Below are 13,631 nucleotides of genomic sequence, written 5' to 3'. Positions count from 1 at the left end.
TTATTTAGGTTGAAGAGCATAGGAATAAGGCAAGATAATACGAGCAGTCTTCTTAATTCTATAAGTCAAGTAACAGTTGCAGACAGTCAACAGAAATAAAGTGACCAAAGACACAAGTAATGGGTTAAACAATGTAGAGAACAATTTTTGAGCAGTAGAGGATTTATTAAAGAAAAAGTTTCTGGGGAGGGAGAAGGGAGGGAAGTTCAAAAGGGAGGGGATATATGTACACCTATGACTGATTCATGTTGAGGTTTGACAGAAAACAACAACATTCTATAAAGTCATTATGTATCAATAAAAATGAATAAATTTTAAAAAAAGTTTCAACATAAATGAGAAGTATGCTTTCATACATCAACTCTTACTTCCATTATCTTATTGGCAGCAATAGTGGTAATGATAGAATGTTCTATCAAGGCACAATTACAGTTATCTATGAAATTTTGTAACTCTTTGGTTCCTTGCAAAATTTTACATAGAAGTTTTAAGGAAAATCTAATATTAGGAGTAGACAAAGTAGGAAATAGCACCTGAGTCCTTAATAAAAAGTTCTCATAGGAGGAAAATAATAGGTGGTCCCTTTTCAATATAAATGATCGACATGTGTTAGGCTTCTGGAAAAAGGGGTTCCTAACTGATACATAGAAGTAGTTTCTACATCATTGGTTACAATACATATAAACTGAGGGGCTACTTAAAAAAACATATTAAAGGAGTTAGGGAAGATAGTCCATTCACAATAGTTGGTGGAGTACTCCAATAAGCATGGCTCCTCAAATGTGAGAAGTCGGTCCACATAGCAGTCCCTAGGTAGCTTTGTCTATCAGTAAGTGGGTACAGTTATTAAAGTAACACATGAAATTGGCACATAGTACTTATATTCAAGCCTTGAGCTGTATCTTTAGCAGTGCTGTGTAATCTAGAAAACAGGTAAATTTTGTCCATAGAAAGTCAAAGTTAAGGAAGGACAGACCTTGCTGGCAGGGCCGGAGAAGTTATCCTGAGTTCGGGTCTGGCTCATGTTTCTCCAGCCTGAAGGTTCCCCAGTAGCTTCCCTCATATTTTTCTTTTAATTATAGCATATCCTTGAAGGTTGAGGCGTGAATGACAATCCACATTACAGGCTTAGTTGAAGAATAGTCTGTATGTTGCTTTTTCTCCCAGATGGCCACATTTTTGGTGTGCCCACAGAGTCAAACCTTTTAAGTCACTGGAATCTGGATAGACTTCTACTGCTTGGATTCAGGCTTGTTCATCTCTAGTAGAGTTATACCATCGTCCCGAAGCATTTGGAACCCTGTGAACATCTACATGAAAAACTGAAACATTACTAGTTTTAGCAATTTCCCAAATGGCAGACCATAATTCTCCCCATAGCTCTTTGGAGTCGGTTACTCTTTACCTATAGGGGAAGCCAGGTGGCCCATCCATTGGCTACTGACCAAGAATCTGTGTGTACGTGGCATTCAGTTAGATTTTCTTGCTTTAATACCTGGTAAACAGCATGTAACTTGGCAAATTGGCTACTTTTACCTTCCCCTGTCATTGTCAGTGATTTAGTAGTCACCAGATTATATGCCACCACTTTCCAATAGTGAGTGGATCCTATCTATTTAGCTGGTCCATCACTAAACCACACATGCTATTTTTCTTGCACAGTTAAAGAGTCAAAGGGCATTCACCATTTTACAAGTAACTCAGTTATCTCAGGCGTATTTAGAGCCTGTTCCTTGAACCTTTTTGTAAGACTTTCAGAAATCCTTTCATGTAATGCAGTGAACCCATGTGGCCCAGGTTTGGCTTGGTCCTGAGTGTATCATTTCCATTTTATTGTGCTGGACTCCTGTCTTGCCCAATCCTGTGGGTTTTGGGTGAACTTTGTACTCATTGAATGATTGGCACTTGAGATCATAATATTACAGATATAGTCAATTGTTCTGTATCAATCAAAGCCCAGTCAGAAGCCAACAACCACTTTTCAAAGGGAATGTAGTTTGTCATAGCTTTTCTTCCAAAGAATAAACGTCTTTTAATTTCATAGCTGCAGTCACTGTCCACAGTGATTTTGGAACCCAAGAAAAGAAAATCTATCACTGCTTCTACTTTTCCCACTTCTATTTGTCATGAGCGATGGGACTGGATGCCATGATCTTAGTTTTTTGAATGTTAAGTTTTAAGCCAGCTTTTTCACTCTCCTCTTTCACCTTCATCTCTTAAGATGCCCTTTAGTTCCCTCCCACTTTCTGCCATTATAGTGGTATCACCTGCATATATGAGGTTGTTGATATTTTTCCTGGCAATCTTGATTCAGCTTGTGATTCATCCAGCCCTGCATTTCCCATGATCTATTCCACATAGAAATTAAATAAGCAGGGTGGCAATGTACAGCCTTGTCCTTCTCCTTTCCCAATTTTGAACCAGTCTGTTGTTCCATGTCTGTTGTAACTGTTGCTTCTTGACCTTGCATACAGGTTTCTCAGGAGACAAGTAAATTGGTCTGGTATTCCCATCTCTCTAAGAATGTTCCACAGTTTGTTGTGAATGGAATATTGTGTTGAGAAATGGAGTATTTCCTGCCGTATCAGTAAACTAGAATGTCACTGTCATCAGCAATTGCAGCCCTCTAATGGGAAAGATTGAAGGCAGGAGAAGGGGATGACAGAGGATGAGATGATTGGATGGCATCACCGACTCAATGGATATGAGTTTGAGTAAACTCTGGGAGTTGGTGATGGACAGGGAGGCCTGGCGTGCTGCAGTCGATGGGGTTGCAAAGAGTCAGACACAACTGAGTGACTAACACTTTGACTTTTTTTCCCATGTATTTTTAACATACCAAATGAACCTAATTAGTTTAATATCTTTCTTTGGAATGCCTCAAGGCCCCTCTGAAGCACCCTCAAAATTAGCTAGAGGTCAAAAGGGCTTCAGAGCTTCCCTGGTGGCTGAGACAGTAAAGAATCTCCCTGTAATGCAGGAGATGCTGATTCGATCTCTGGGTTGGGAGGATCCCCTAGAGAAGGAAATGACAACCCACTCCAGTATTCTTGCCTGGAGGCTGGCAGGCTACAGTCCATGGGGTCGCCAAGAGTTGGACACAACTGAGCGACTAAGCAGGCAAACAGACAAAAGAGCTTCATTAGAACTAGATTTTAGTAAGTTCTCTCAAAAATACCAAAGGGTTTAAGTTACTCAGTTAGATAAAATCATAGGTCACTATGAAACAATAGTTTATTCATTCAGCCAAAGTAACAATAAAAGATTTCAAAGGTAAATATAGAACAGATCACTTAAGAGGAAAAGAAACTTAAAATCTGTTATCAAAGGCAGTTCAACATCCCAAGAACACTTGTACTATGCCTAGAACTCTTTTCTCGGGGTCTGCTTTCCACAAACCTTTCTTACCATTTTCTGTATCCATAACTGTATTTCCCCATTCAAAAACAGACATCTGTAAGTCTCACCTACTTCCTTTTCCCTTAACAAAATGCAATTCCGTTCCTCATAACTTCTTTACTAAAAACACACATTCTACTTTCCTTAAGCAACCATGAACTGTCCTTTATATTAGCATTCTATAGGTTGGTGAACATAAATACCAGTGCTAATTTCTAAAAAAGAAATATTTGCTTGCTTATAGAGAAGCTCTCAGGGTGGTACCTAACATATTCATTATGTCAACCACAAATTGGCACTTGCCATGGTGGCTTGCTATCTACCTCTACAAGGATTTCTACCTCTACAAGGATTAAGTCAAGTGCCACTGCAGCCGCTGGCATTCAACACTCCCTGAAGGAGTTCAAGGTGGACAGAAGAAATGAGGCCCTCTGTGCGCTGGGAAAACTGGTAGGACAGGTCTTTGGTCAGTTAGATATTCTCAGGAGCTAATTTTATGAGCTCAATTCTTCTATCTCCTCCCATCTAGAAAAGCACTAAAATTGTTAACAGTGATGTTTGTTTCTCATGAGTAGCAGAAGCTTCATGAGACCGGCAGAAACTTTGTACAAAAATATGTGCCTGAATGTTTGTAGTCCCCTCTTTACCAAAATCACACATACACTGTCCTTTCCCCCCATCTCTTTGAAACAGTTTCTCCGAGTTATCTGGGGTTCTGTCTCCTGGGCTGCAGTCTTCATATTGCCCCAAATAAATCTTAACTCAGAACTATCACTTTGTGCATTTTTTTAGTTGACAATTAATAGTCCAAAATAGCGTTAGTTTCTCTGTAGGAGGAAGCCAGTGTTTAGTAACTAAAGTTTTAGCATCTTATTTTATTTGGAAATGACCTAACTATTTAATAAACTTCCATCACATTAAGCTACTTTGTAAAGTGGACTCAATATCTGACTCAAATGTGGAATATGTTGTCTCCAGAAACCAAATAGCCTTTTATATCTTTGAGTCTCCTTTTTGCCTGGGGAGTTTTAAAATTCGATCATCTTTTGTTTAGCTTTAGGTAAAACCTCTCTAGGACTTCCCAGGTGGTGCTAGTGGTAAAGAACCCACCTGCCAATGCAGGAGACGTAAGAGATGTGGGTTCAGTCCCCGGGTTGGGAAGATCCCCTGGAGAATGGCATGGCAACCCACTCCAGTATTTTTGCCTGGAGAATCCCTGTGGACAGAGGAGCCTGATGAGCTGTAGACCATGGGGTGGCAAAGAGTTGGACACGACTGAAGCAACTTAGCACTCATGCAAAGCCTATGTCCTTTAGCCCACTGTATTCTTAAAAGCTTTACAGTCTAAGTAGGTCCTTGAATTTTGGAGGGATTAATCTTCCATCCCAAGCCTTAGGGTCCCAGTCTCTTCTTGCTTTAGCTATCGCCAGATGAACTTTCCCTTTGTTCATCTGCTAATGTTGAAAGTGCTGCTTTTGCTATTTAACTTATACTACCTTGACAGCAGCTTTTCTGGCTACTGACTGGAAAGTGGAGACTTGGTCAGATAAAATGTAACTTCGACAAGTAACATGAGGAGTTGTCCTTGTAAACTGCATGACTCTATCTGATTTTAATTTCTCTTCAACCAATTTTAATTTGGTTTTGTGTACCTTATAGGTAGGCAGAGGGGAGGATCCAGCCCCTCTGACTCAGCACCTTACATTCTTGTCTTTTCTCAATTTGCATGAGCCACAAACAATCAATAAGTTCTAAAGCTTCAATCTGCTTTAACTTGGGGTCTCCGTTCTCACACAATCCAATGGATATGCCCCATTCAGTAGCTAACGAGCAGTAAGCCAAATCTTCCCATCCGGGAATAAAATCTTCATTAATCTTAACCTCTTTTTTCTTAAAGAGTGGCATTTTGTTTCACGAATACTGCTCATGTTGCCAATTTATATTTTGTTAAAAGTTTTTCTTTTGTTTCAGGTTCAAAGGTTTCGTTAACAAAAGAAACCACTTATTACACACAATTTCAATATTTAATAGAGGATTCTTTAGCTTAATTTCAATATACAATCATTAAAAGAGAAGAGAAATAGGAAGCACAGAGAAGAGTGGTAGCATATACATCAACAAATTGGGCCAGCCAACATCCAGGCTTAAATAGCATGCTAGGAAGTTCTGACTAATAGCAATCTGGAGTCCCAAACGGGAAAAGGTTCTGGGCAGTGTGTCCACGCCATGGGTGAGACTTCAAATTGCTGTTTTGGGGGTTCCCACTTATAATATCAGGCCGCAAACTGATATCATCATCAGTTTGTGCCCCCAAGTGCAGCTCTGGTTTGACTTTCATGTTTTCACAATGCTGTTTCTTTCACCCTGTGAGTCCTAGGATTTCGTTAGACCCCAGGAGTTTGGTCTAATCTATTCTATTAGAGGCTAGAAGTTCACAATCAGGGTCTTCCCAGAACCACGCCCTCTGCAAAGGCTCTAGAGAAAAATGTTTCCTTGCCTCTCACAACTTCTAGGGGCTCCTGTCAGTCCTTGGGACTCTTGGTCAGACCCTCAGGGGCTCAAGGATTCCAAGACGCACTCCCTTCCCTATCTGAACTGCTGCCTCACTCCTGTGCTTGCAGGCAGGCACAGAATCCCGGGAGTGTCCGGGCGGCTCGGTCAGAAGCAAGGTCAGAGGACTGCTCTCTTGCTTCTGAAGTCTGAACAAGACTTCCTCCATTTTAATTTCCCTAACACCATTTAGAGATGTTGAAAGCTGCAGAAACAGGTGTTCATGGTGACCAGCAGAGCCGAGGCAGTGCCTAGCCGTGACTAAGGCCCAGGGGACTAAGGGAGCATAGGAAATATCTAGTGGTAATGAACTTGTTGGTGAGCACATGCCATACATTCCAGGCCCCCTGTGCATCCGTTTAGCTGTCTCTGCCTTGGCGACGCGCTGTGATCACCCTGGGAGCTGTGGTAACCCTGAGAGCCCCATGGTGATGTGGCAGAACCACAAAATGAAAGCAACCAGTCCCACTTACCACTGCAGACTTGGTAAGTGGAAAAACAAACTTTGACATTAAAAAACCACTGAGATCTGGGGATACGGTTGTTACTGCAGCATCTTTTAGCCAATCTTAATATGTATAAATGGTGTCCCCCCCGGGACTTCCCTGGTGGTCCAGTGACTAAGATGCCACACTCCTAGTGCAGGGGTCCTGGGTTTGATCCCTGGTCAGGAAACTAGATCTTACATGCTGCAACTAAGAGAATGCAAGCTGCAATGAAGATTGAAAATCCTGTGTGCGAAGAACAGGCACAGCCAAATAAATAAATAAGCCCTTAAAAAATTGTGTTCCCCCAAAAAGATGTGTTCTACTCCTAACCTCCAGTACCTGAAAATGTACCTTCACTTGGAAAGAGAGTCTTCGTAGAAATCACCAAGTTTAGATGGGGTCATACTGGATTAAGGTGGGCCCTAATCCAATGACTGGTGTTCTTAGCAGAAATTTGCACACAGAAACACACATGTGACCATGGAACTGCAATCTAAAATGACACAGCTGGAAGACCAAGAATCCCAAAGACTGACAGGAGCCCCTAGAAGTTGTGAGAGGCAAGGAAACAGTTTTCTCTAGAGCCTTTGTGGAGGGCGTGGTTCTGAGAACACCCTGATTGTGAACTTCTAACCTATAATAGAATAGATCATTCTATTATCTAGAATTATGATAAATAAATTTTTGATTTAAAAAATTATTATTTTTTTAAATTTATTTGGCTGTGCCAGGTCTGAGCTGCAGCAGGTGGAATCTAGTTCCCTGACCAGGGATTGATCCCGGCCCCCTACTTTGGAGCACAGAGTCTTAGCCGCCAGAGAAGTCCCAATTTCTGGCATTTTAAACCACTCAGTTTATGCTACTCTGTTACAGAAGCATTGGGAAATTTATACAGGTCTCAATTAGGTGACAGGCTTCCCTGGTGGCTCAGCAGTAAAGAATCTGCTTACAATGCAGGAGATGCAGGTTCGATCCCTGAGTCAGGAAGATCCCCTGAAGAAGGAAATGGCAACCCACTCAGTATTCTTGCCTGGGAAATCTCATGGACAGAGGAGCCTGGTGGGCTACCGTTTATGGGGTTGCAAAGAGTCAGACACGACTTAGCGACTAAACAACAACGATTAGGTAACACCAGGATATGGCATTGATTTCTGTCATTCGTTCATTCATTCATTCATTCAGGAAAACTTTAATGAACACTGTCTCAGGTGCTGGAGTGTGGCAGCATTGAGATGAAATCTGTATCACTGAAGAGGGAAAACAAGGATGAGAGATATTTAACAGAAGAAGACCAGACCCGGGGGAGGTAGTGGCCAGTGTTGTTTATTCCTTCCCAAGACCCTGTCCTCCTGCTTTTGGTAGCTGCCTCTTTCCTTCATTTTCCTTTGGGGAACTTCCTCTCCCCAATTCTTGGTCTAGGAGGTTCAGTGGATGTGACCTGCTTCCTGTTCCTGACTCCATGTGACCAAGGCCTGGCTAAAAAGTGAATTGAGTGTTACTGGTTAGGTGATGATTCAGAGGGAGGCTTATGAGTCCACTGGAGCCCATGAAAATTAATTCTGGGACTTTCACTGGAGGTACGTGGAATGCAGCTACACTTTCGGCTATAAATGGTGTGATGCAAAAGTGCGATGCCCTTAAGGATGGAGGCTTCCTAAGGCTGAAGCTGCCGCAAAGAGAGCAGATAGGTGATGCTGAGCACCTGGTGGCATCCGTGAACCCAGCCCTGCCTGAAGCCGGAGGATCCTGAGCTTTTGCATTTGTGAATCAATATATCCTACCCCACTACCCCCAACTCCTAAATTTGCATGTGGTTTGTTATTTTGCTGAAGCCGGTTTGGGTTACTTGTCTGTCACTTGCAGCCTGAGATTCCTGACTGATAGTGAAAAACTTAGCTGAGACGTCAGATCCTCCACCTGAGGTCACAGACCTCCCTCATTTTGTCTCTGCCTCTGGTCCCAGAGACATCTGAGAAGCAGATGTGGAGAAACACGAGTGTGCCAACACACTCAGTCCTAGAGGAGCATAGTGGCCAGTTTCCTGGGGCCAGGGAAACCCTTTGAGGTTTCTTGCTGGGACCCCAACCACAGGCCAGGTCTACAGATTCCTGACCAGCTCCTCCCCACACAGTCAGGAGCCCAGGAGGGAGCAGTTGGCGCTCTCGGAGGAGGAGAATTCAAGGAGAGCTTAGCGAGGAAGGCATTAAATACAAAGCCTGTGGGTGGACTGTGGGGAGGGGGGCAGTGGGCCGGAAGCAAGATTGGGACCAATCGGGCCCAGAAGGTTGACAGAACGGTGCAGTTACGGGAGAGCAGGTGCCTTCAACGAAAGGACAGCCCGCCGCCCCCCTCCCCCCCCCCCCAAAAAAAGAAAAAACTCCTGGGAAGGGATCCTGGAATAAACACCCTCGTTCGTCCTCCTCCTTCCTAATCTTCTTTGCTGGGCTCCCCAGGCGCGGGAGGAGCCGAGGGGGGCAGTGGGCCGGAAGCAAGATTGGGACCAATCGGGCCCAGAAGGTTGACAGAACGGTGCAGTTACGGGAGAGCAGGTGCCTTCAACGAAAGGACAGCCCGCCGCCCCCCTCCCCCCCCCCCCCAAAAAAAAGAAAAAACTCCTGGGAAGGGATCCTGGAATAAACACCCTCGTTCGTCCTCCTCCTTCCTAATCTTCTTTGCTGGGCTCCCCAGGCGCGGGAGATGGAGCGCCACCTGGAGGAGCAAACGGGAAACTGACCCGCGCGCCCGCCGTCTCCTCCAGCCCCTGCTTTATCTGCAGCCACGCGGGCTTTCTCTCAGTTCCTGAAAGATTGGCACCGCCCTGGTGGCGGCCGTAGATCTTCCTTCAAGAAAGAACACGCTGTTCAATGGCAAAGAGCGCAGGGAGCTGACCGCCTACAGCAGCAGGAATAGGCCTCAGCCTTTGAGCCTACGCTGTGCTCATTTCGTCAAGCCTCAGAGGGTCCCCGAGCACATGGTACCTGGGCTTCAGAGCTCCCGGCTGGGGCCACCTGACCTTTACAGAGGAGCTGTCGTGGAAGGTGTGACTCTCTGGCCCATCCTGCTTCCCCACACTTTTTCTTTCTCTGGCCTTATCTTCCCGAACTCCCTGGACTCCCCATTCCAGAACGTCGTCCCGGGAGGACCCAGCTGAAACATGCCTGCCCTCTTGGCCTGTGTGAATCGCATCCATTAGATCTCAGCTCAAATGTTGCCTCCCCGGGGAAGCCTTCCTTGACTGACCATCCCTGGAAAGGATCCACCTCCTTGTATTATTTCCTTCCTGGCAGCTGCAGCTGTAACCATCTTGTTAATTTTCATTTCTTGTTTGATTCTTGACTCCTGCAAGAATGTCAGGATGCCAGCTGTGGCCCCGGTACTCAAATGGCAGAACAGCGTTTGCATATAGGAGGTACTTGATTCATATTTGTTAAATAAATGGTCGAATAAATTAACGACTCTCCTTAGATGTGGGGCCATGGCAGGGTAGGCTCAGTAAGCAAAGGTGGGAATGTGTGGTGGTTCCCGGAGTATAAGGAAAGGCCAGAATGAGCACCCAGGGGCTCTGACCTGGGTTAACTAGGAGTCATTTTGAATGACTCAAAGCTCTGCGGCTTCTCTTATGCTGTAAAGGCATAGGTGCCATCCTAGGTCTTCCCTTTTCTGCCACGTGGGGTTCAGGTGGGAACAGATGGCTTTTGGAGAGGCTCAGGGCAGAGTTGTTAATTTGTAACCAACAGCAGGAGAAACTCAGGGTAGACTTCAGGAAGGACTTCCCAAGAGTGACTCAAAGGAATGAGGCCTTAAAGGGTCCATAGGTTAGGCTGAGACAGTGGCTTCTCTAAGGGACCTCAGAGAGACAGAGGACAGGTGAAACTCTCTTTTGCCTTGCCTGGACTAGTTGGGTGGACGCAAAAACCTTCAGACAGCAAAATGACCCTGACTAGGCTGGGAAGGACAAGTGGGCTATTGTCTTCCGTCCTTGCCACCCCCATCTTGCCCATCCATTTCCTCTCCATCACACCCACATGGGATCTCTGAGCCCCTGGGTCACTGCCTGCCCTGAGGTTGTGCCCCTGCCCACTCCTTCCTCCCCGCACTGCCACGTCTGTTTTTGTCCAGATGTGTGGCTACTGGCCGTGGTCATCAGGATAGAATGTAGTACTGACGCAGCCCTTGTTTGTGCCTGCTCCACCCCCTTTCTCCCTTCTCCTTAACATACACTGGGTTCTCCTTGGGAAACCACACCTTTCTCCCACATGGCCCAGGCCTGGCCAGTCGGAGCATCCAGCCCTTAAGATACAGGAGCCACTTGCTGGTTTCTATCCAAGGGGTAAAACTGGTCTCACAGTGGAGGCAGGAGCAGAAGATGCACGAGGGAGCACTTTTTGAGACCCTGGATCCAGCTTCACCTGAAACCATCGCGCCTGGGCTTTCTGCTTGAGGAGCATTTTTAGACTTCATCCAATCTGGGTAGGAGTTCCATCACTGTACTTAAAGTGTGCAGGTGAATCCACCTGGTACCTGGACAAGGCTCACCATGGAGGTGCTTCTGCCGCCAGGATGCAGCCACAGGGGTGAGCGTGATTGGTGGATGCGACTGTGACAGTGTCGGTTTGCCTGTTTGCATGTCACTAAGCCGGGCAGAGAACCCTGCCTTCCTCAGTTCCTGGAGGTCAGATCTTCCTGGGCAGGCACCGCGCTGTGGAAGAGATGGGGGAATGTAGATCCTGCCCGTGGTCTCCAGGGCATCCGTGAGGAAGGGCCCGCATTCCTGCCGCTGCTTGGATGGCTCTGAGAAGCACGGGTTACTGTGGGGAGGCAGATGGAAACCAGGTAGTGAACTCCCTGCCATTGGGTGTGTTCGGACAGGCTGCCCCCCACCCCCCCATCAGAGAAGTCACAGAGAGGACTCTTGACTGATGACCTCTGCTGTGAATGCAGTGATATTTGTGCATTTGAGCTGTCCATTCATTTGTCATCAGCCACCTTTCCAAGCTGGTCTGGGGAAGGGGAGGCCCAGATTGAAGCACATAGTCTGAAGTTATGGGGCTTACCTTGGTACGCTGGGTCCCCCAGATGAGAGGCAGGTGTAGTTAAGGGGAAAAAAAGAGAAAAGAAGTAAGGAGCTGTTAACTAGAGATGAACCAGTGTGTCAGATTTGGATGGATCCTAGAGAGGATCCGATTACACCTCTCAGTTTAATGGAAGTCACTGCTGGAAAGGAGTCTTCGGCACTGGGCCAGGTCTTTTATGAACACTGAATTCTCATGGTGCTCCTCTGACACAGGTCGTGTGCTTAGCATCTCTGATTTATAGTTGAGTAAACGAGGCAGAGAGAGATGGACATTGCTAAGGTCATTGATGTAGTATCAGCACTGGGATACCTGTTGGGGCTCCCTGACGCCAGAGCCCTTGCACTCAGCCAGCATGCTACACAGATACCTTGGAGAGATGGGGAGACTGAGGCACATGGGAAGGTTTGCTGGGGTCACACAAGGGAAGGGAAATGAGCCACCTGCAGGGGCTCCATATGATCCAAGGACTGAGGCAAGCACCTTCTCAGAGGTCACTGTGCTTAGTTCTCTCATGGAACTTGTGACTAGGCTACGAATATGAGGGGAAAAGGGCTTCTCCGGTGGCTCAGCGATAAAGAATCTACTTGTAATGCAGGAGCTACAGGAAACACAACTTCGATCCCTCCAATCTGAAAAATCCCCTGGAGGAGGGCATGGTAATCCACTCCAGTATTCTTGCCCGGAGAATCCCATGGACAGAGGAAACTGGCAGGCTACAAGTCTATCAGGTTGCAAAGAGCTGGACATGACTGAAGCAACTTAGCATGCAGGCAGGTGTGCGGGCATAAGTGAGCCCAGAGAAGGTAAGTAACTTGACCAGGGACACACAGCATGTAAGTGTAAGGCTGGAACCCGAGTCTATTATTCTTTCCCCTACAGCCGCTGCTCCTCCCTCAGCTCAGCAGGCCAGCCAACCCCCCAGTCTTCCACCCGTCCCAGCACCTCTGCGGCCATACCCACCCTTGCCCTCTGCCACCCTCAGCTCACTGGTTTCACCCTTGCTCAGGGGTCTTTTCCAAATGCCCTCCCTCCTTGACTCGACTTGTAGAGGTCACCCCCAGGGAGCCCTCCTTGACTCAGAGTCCTTGCCCTGCGACCACAGACCAGTGCTGACTGTGACTTACTGACTGTGTGACTCTAGGTGCCTTCACCTCAGGGAGGCACATTCTCTTTATTTGCCCGGTATTCATAACAGTCATCTCTCAGGATTGGGTTGAGGGTATGTTAGTGTTTATGAAACCCTTAACACAGTATGTGGCATGCATGCAGTAGGTACTTAATAATCAAGCACTTTCTGCAATAATTGTGTTCCCTGCAGGGCTCATCAAGTAGGCTTGTGTGTGTGTACCTGTTCAAGTGATTAAGTCTTTGTTGAGCACCTACTGAATGCAGGTCCTTTCAGTTCAGTTCAGTTCAGTCACTCAGTTGTGTCCCACTCTTTGCGACCCCATGAACTGCAGCACGCCAGGCTCCCTGTTCATCACCAACTCCCGGAGCCCACCCAAACTCATGTCCATCGAGTTGGTGATGCCATCCAACCATCTCATCCTCTGTCGTCCCCTTCTCCTCCTGCCCTCAATCTTTCCCAGCATCAGGGTCTTTTCCAATGAGTCAGCTCTTTGCATGAGGTGGCCAAAGTATTGGAGTTTCAGCTTCAGCGTTCAGTCCTTCCAATGAACACTCAGGACTGATTTCCTTTAGGATGGACTGGTTGGATCTCCTTGCAGTCCAAGGGATTCTCAAGAGGCTTCTCCAACACCACAGTTCAAAGGCATCAATTCTTGGCACTCAGCTTTCTTTATAGTCCAACTCTCACATCCACACATGACTACTGGAAAAACCATAGCCTTGACTAGACAGACTTTTGTTGGCAAAGTAATGTCTCTGCTTTTTAATATGCTGTCTAGGTTGGTCATAACTTTCCTTCCAAGGAGTAAGCGTCTTTTAATTTCATGGCTGCAGTCACCATCTGCAGTGATTTTGTGCCAAGACCGCTGGCAGATGGAGTTTTCTGATGAAACAAGGGGTTGGAAGCCCATCACCCTGAAATAGAACTAGGTCTCCCCTGGCCCCAGAGCTCCTTCTTGAGGCTAAAACCCACCTCAGCAGGGAAGCATAT

This window comes from Muntiacus reevesi, chromosome 2 (genome assembly GCF_963930625.1).
Source record: "Muntiacus reevesi chromosome 2, mMunRee1.1, whole genome shotgun sequence".
Lineage (NCBI taxonomy): Eukaryota > Metazoa > Chordata > Mammalia > Artiodactyla > Cervidae > Muntiacus > Muntiacus reevesi.
The sequence above is the reverse complement of the archived record's forward strand: the minus strand, read 5'-3'. Positions refer to the sequence as shown.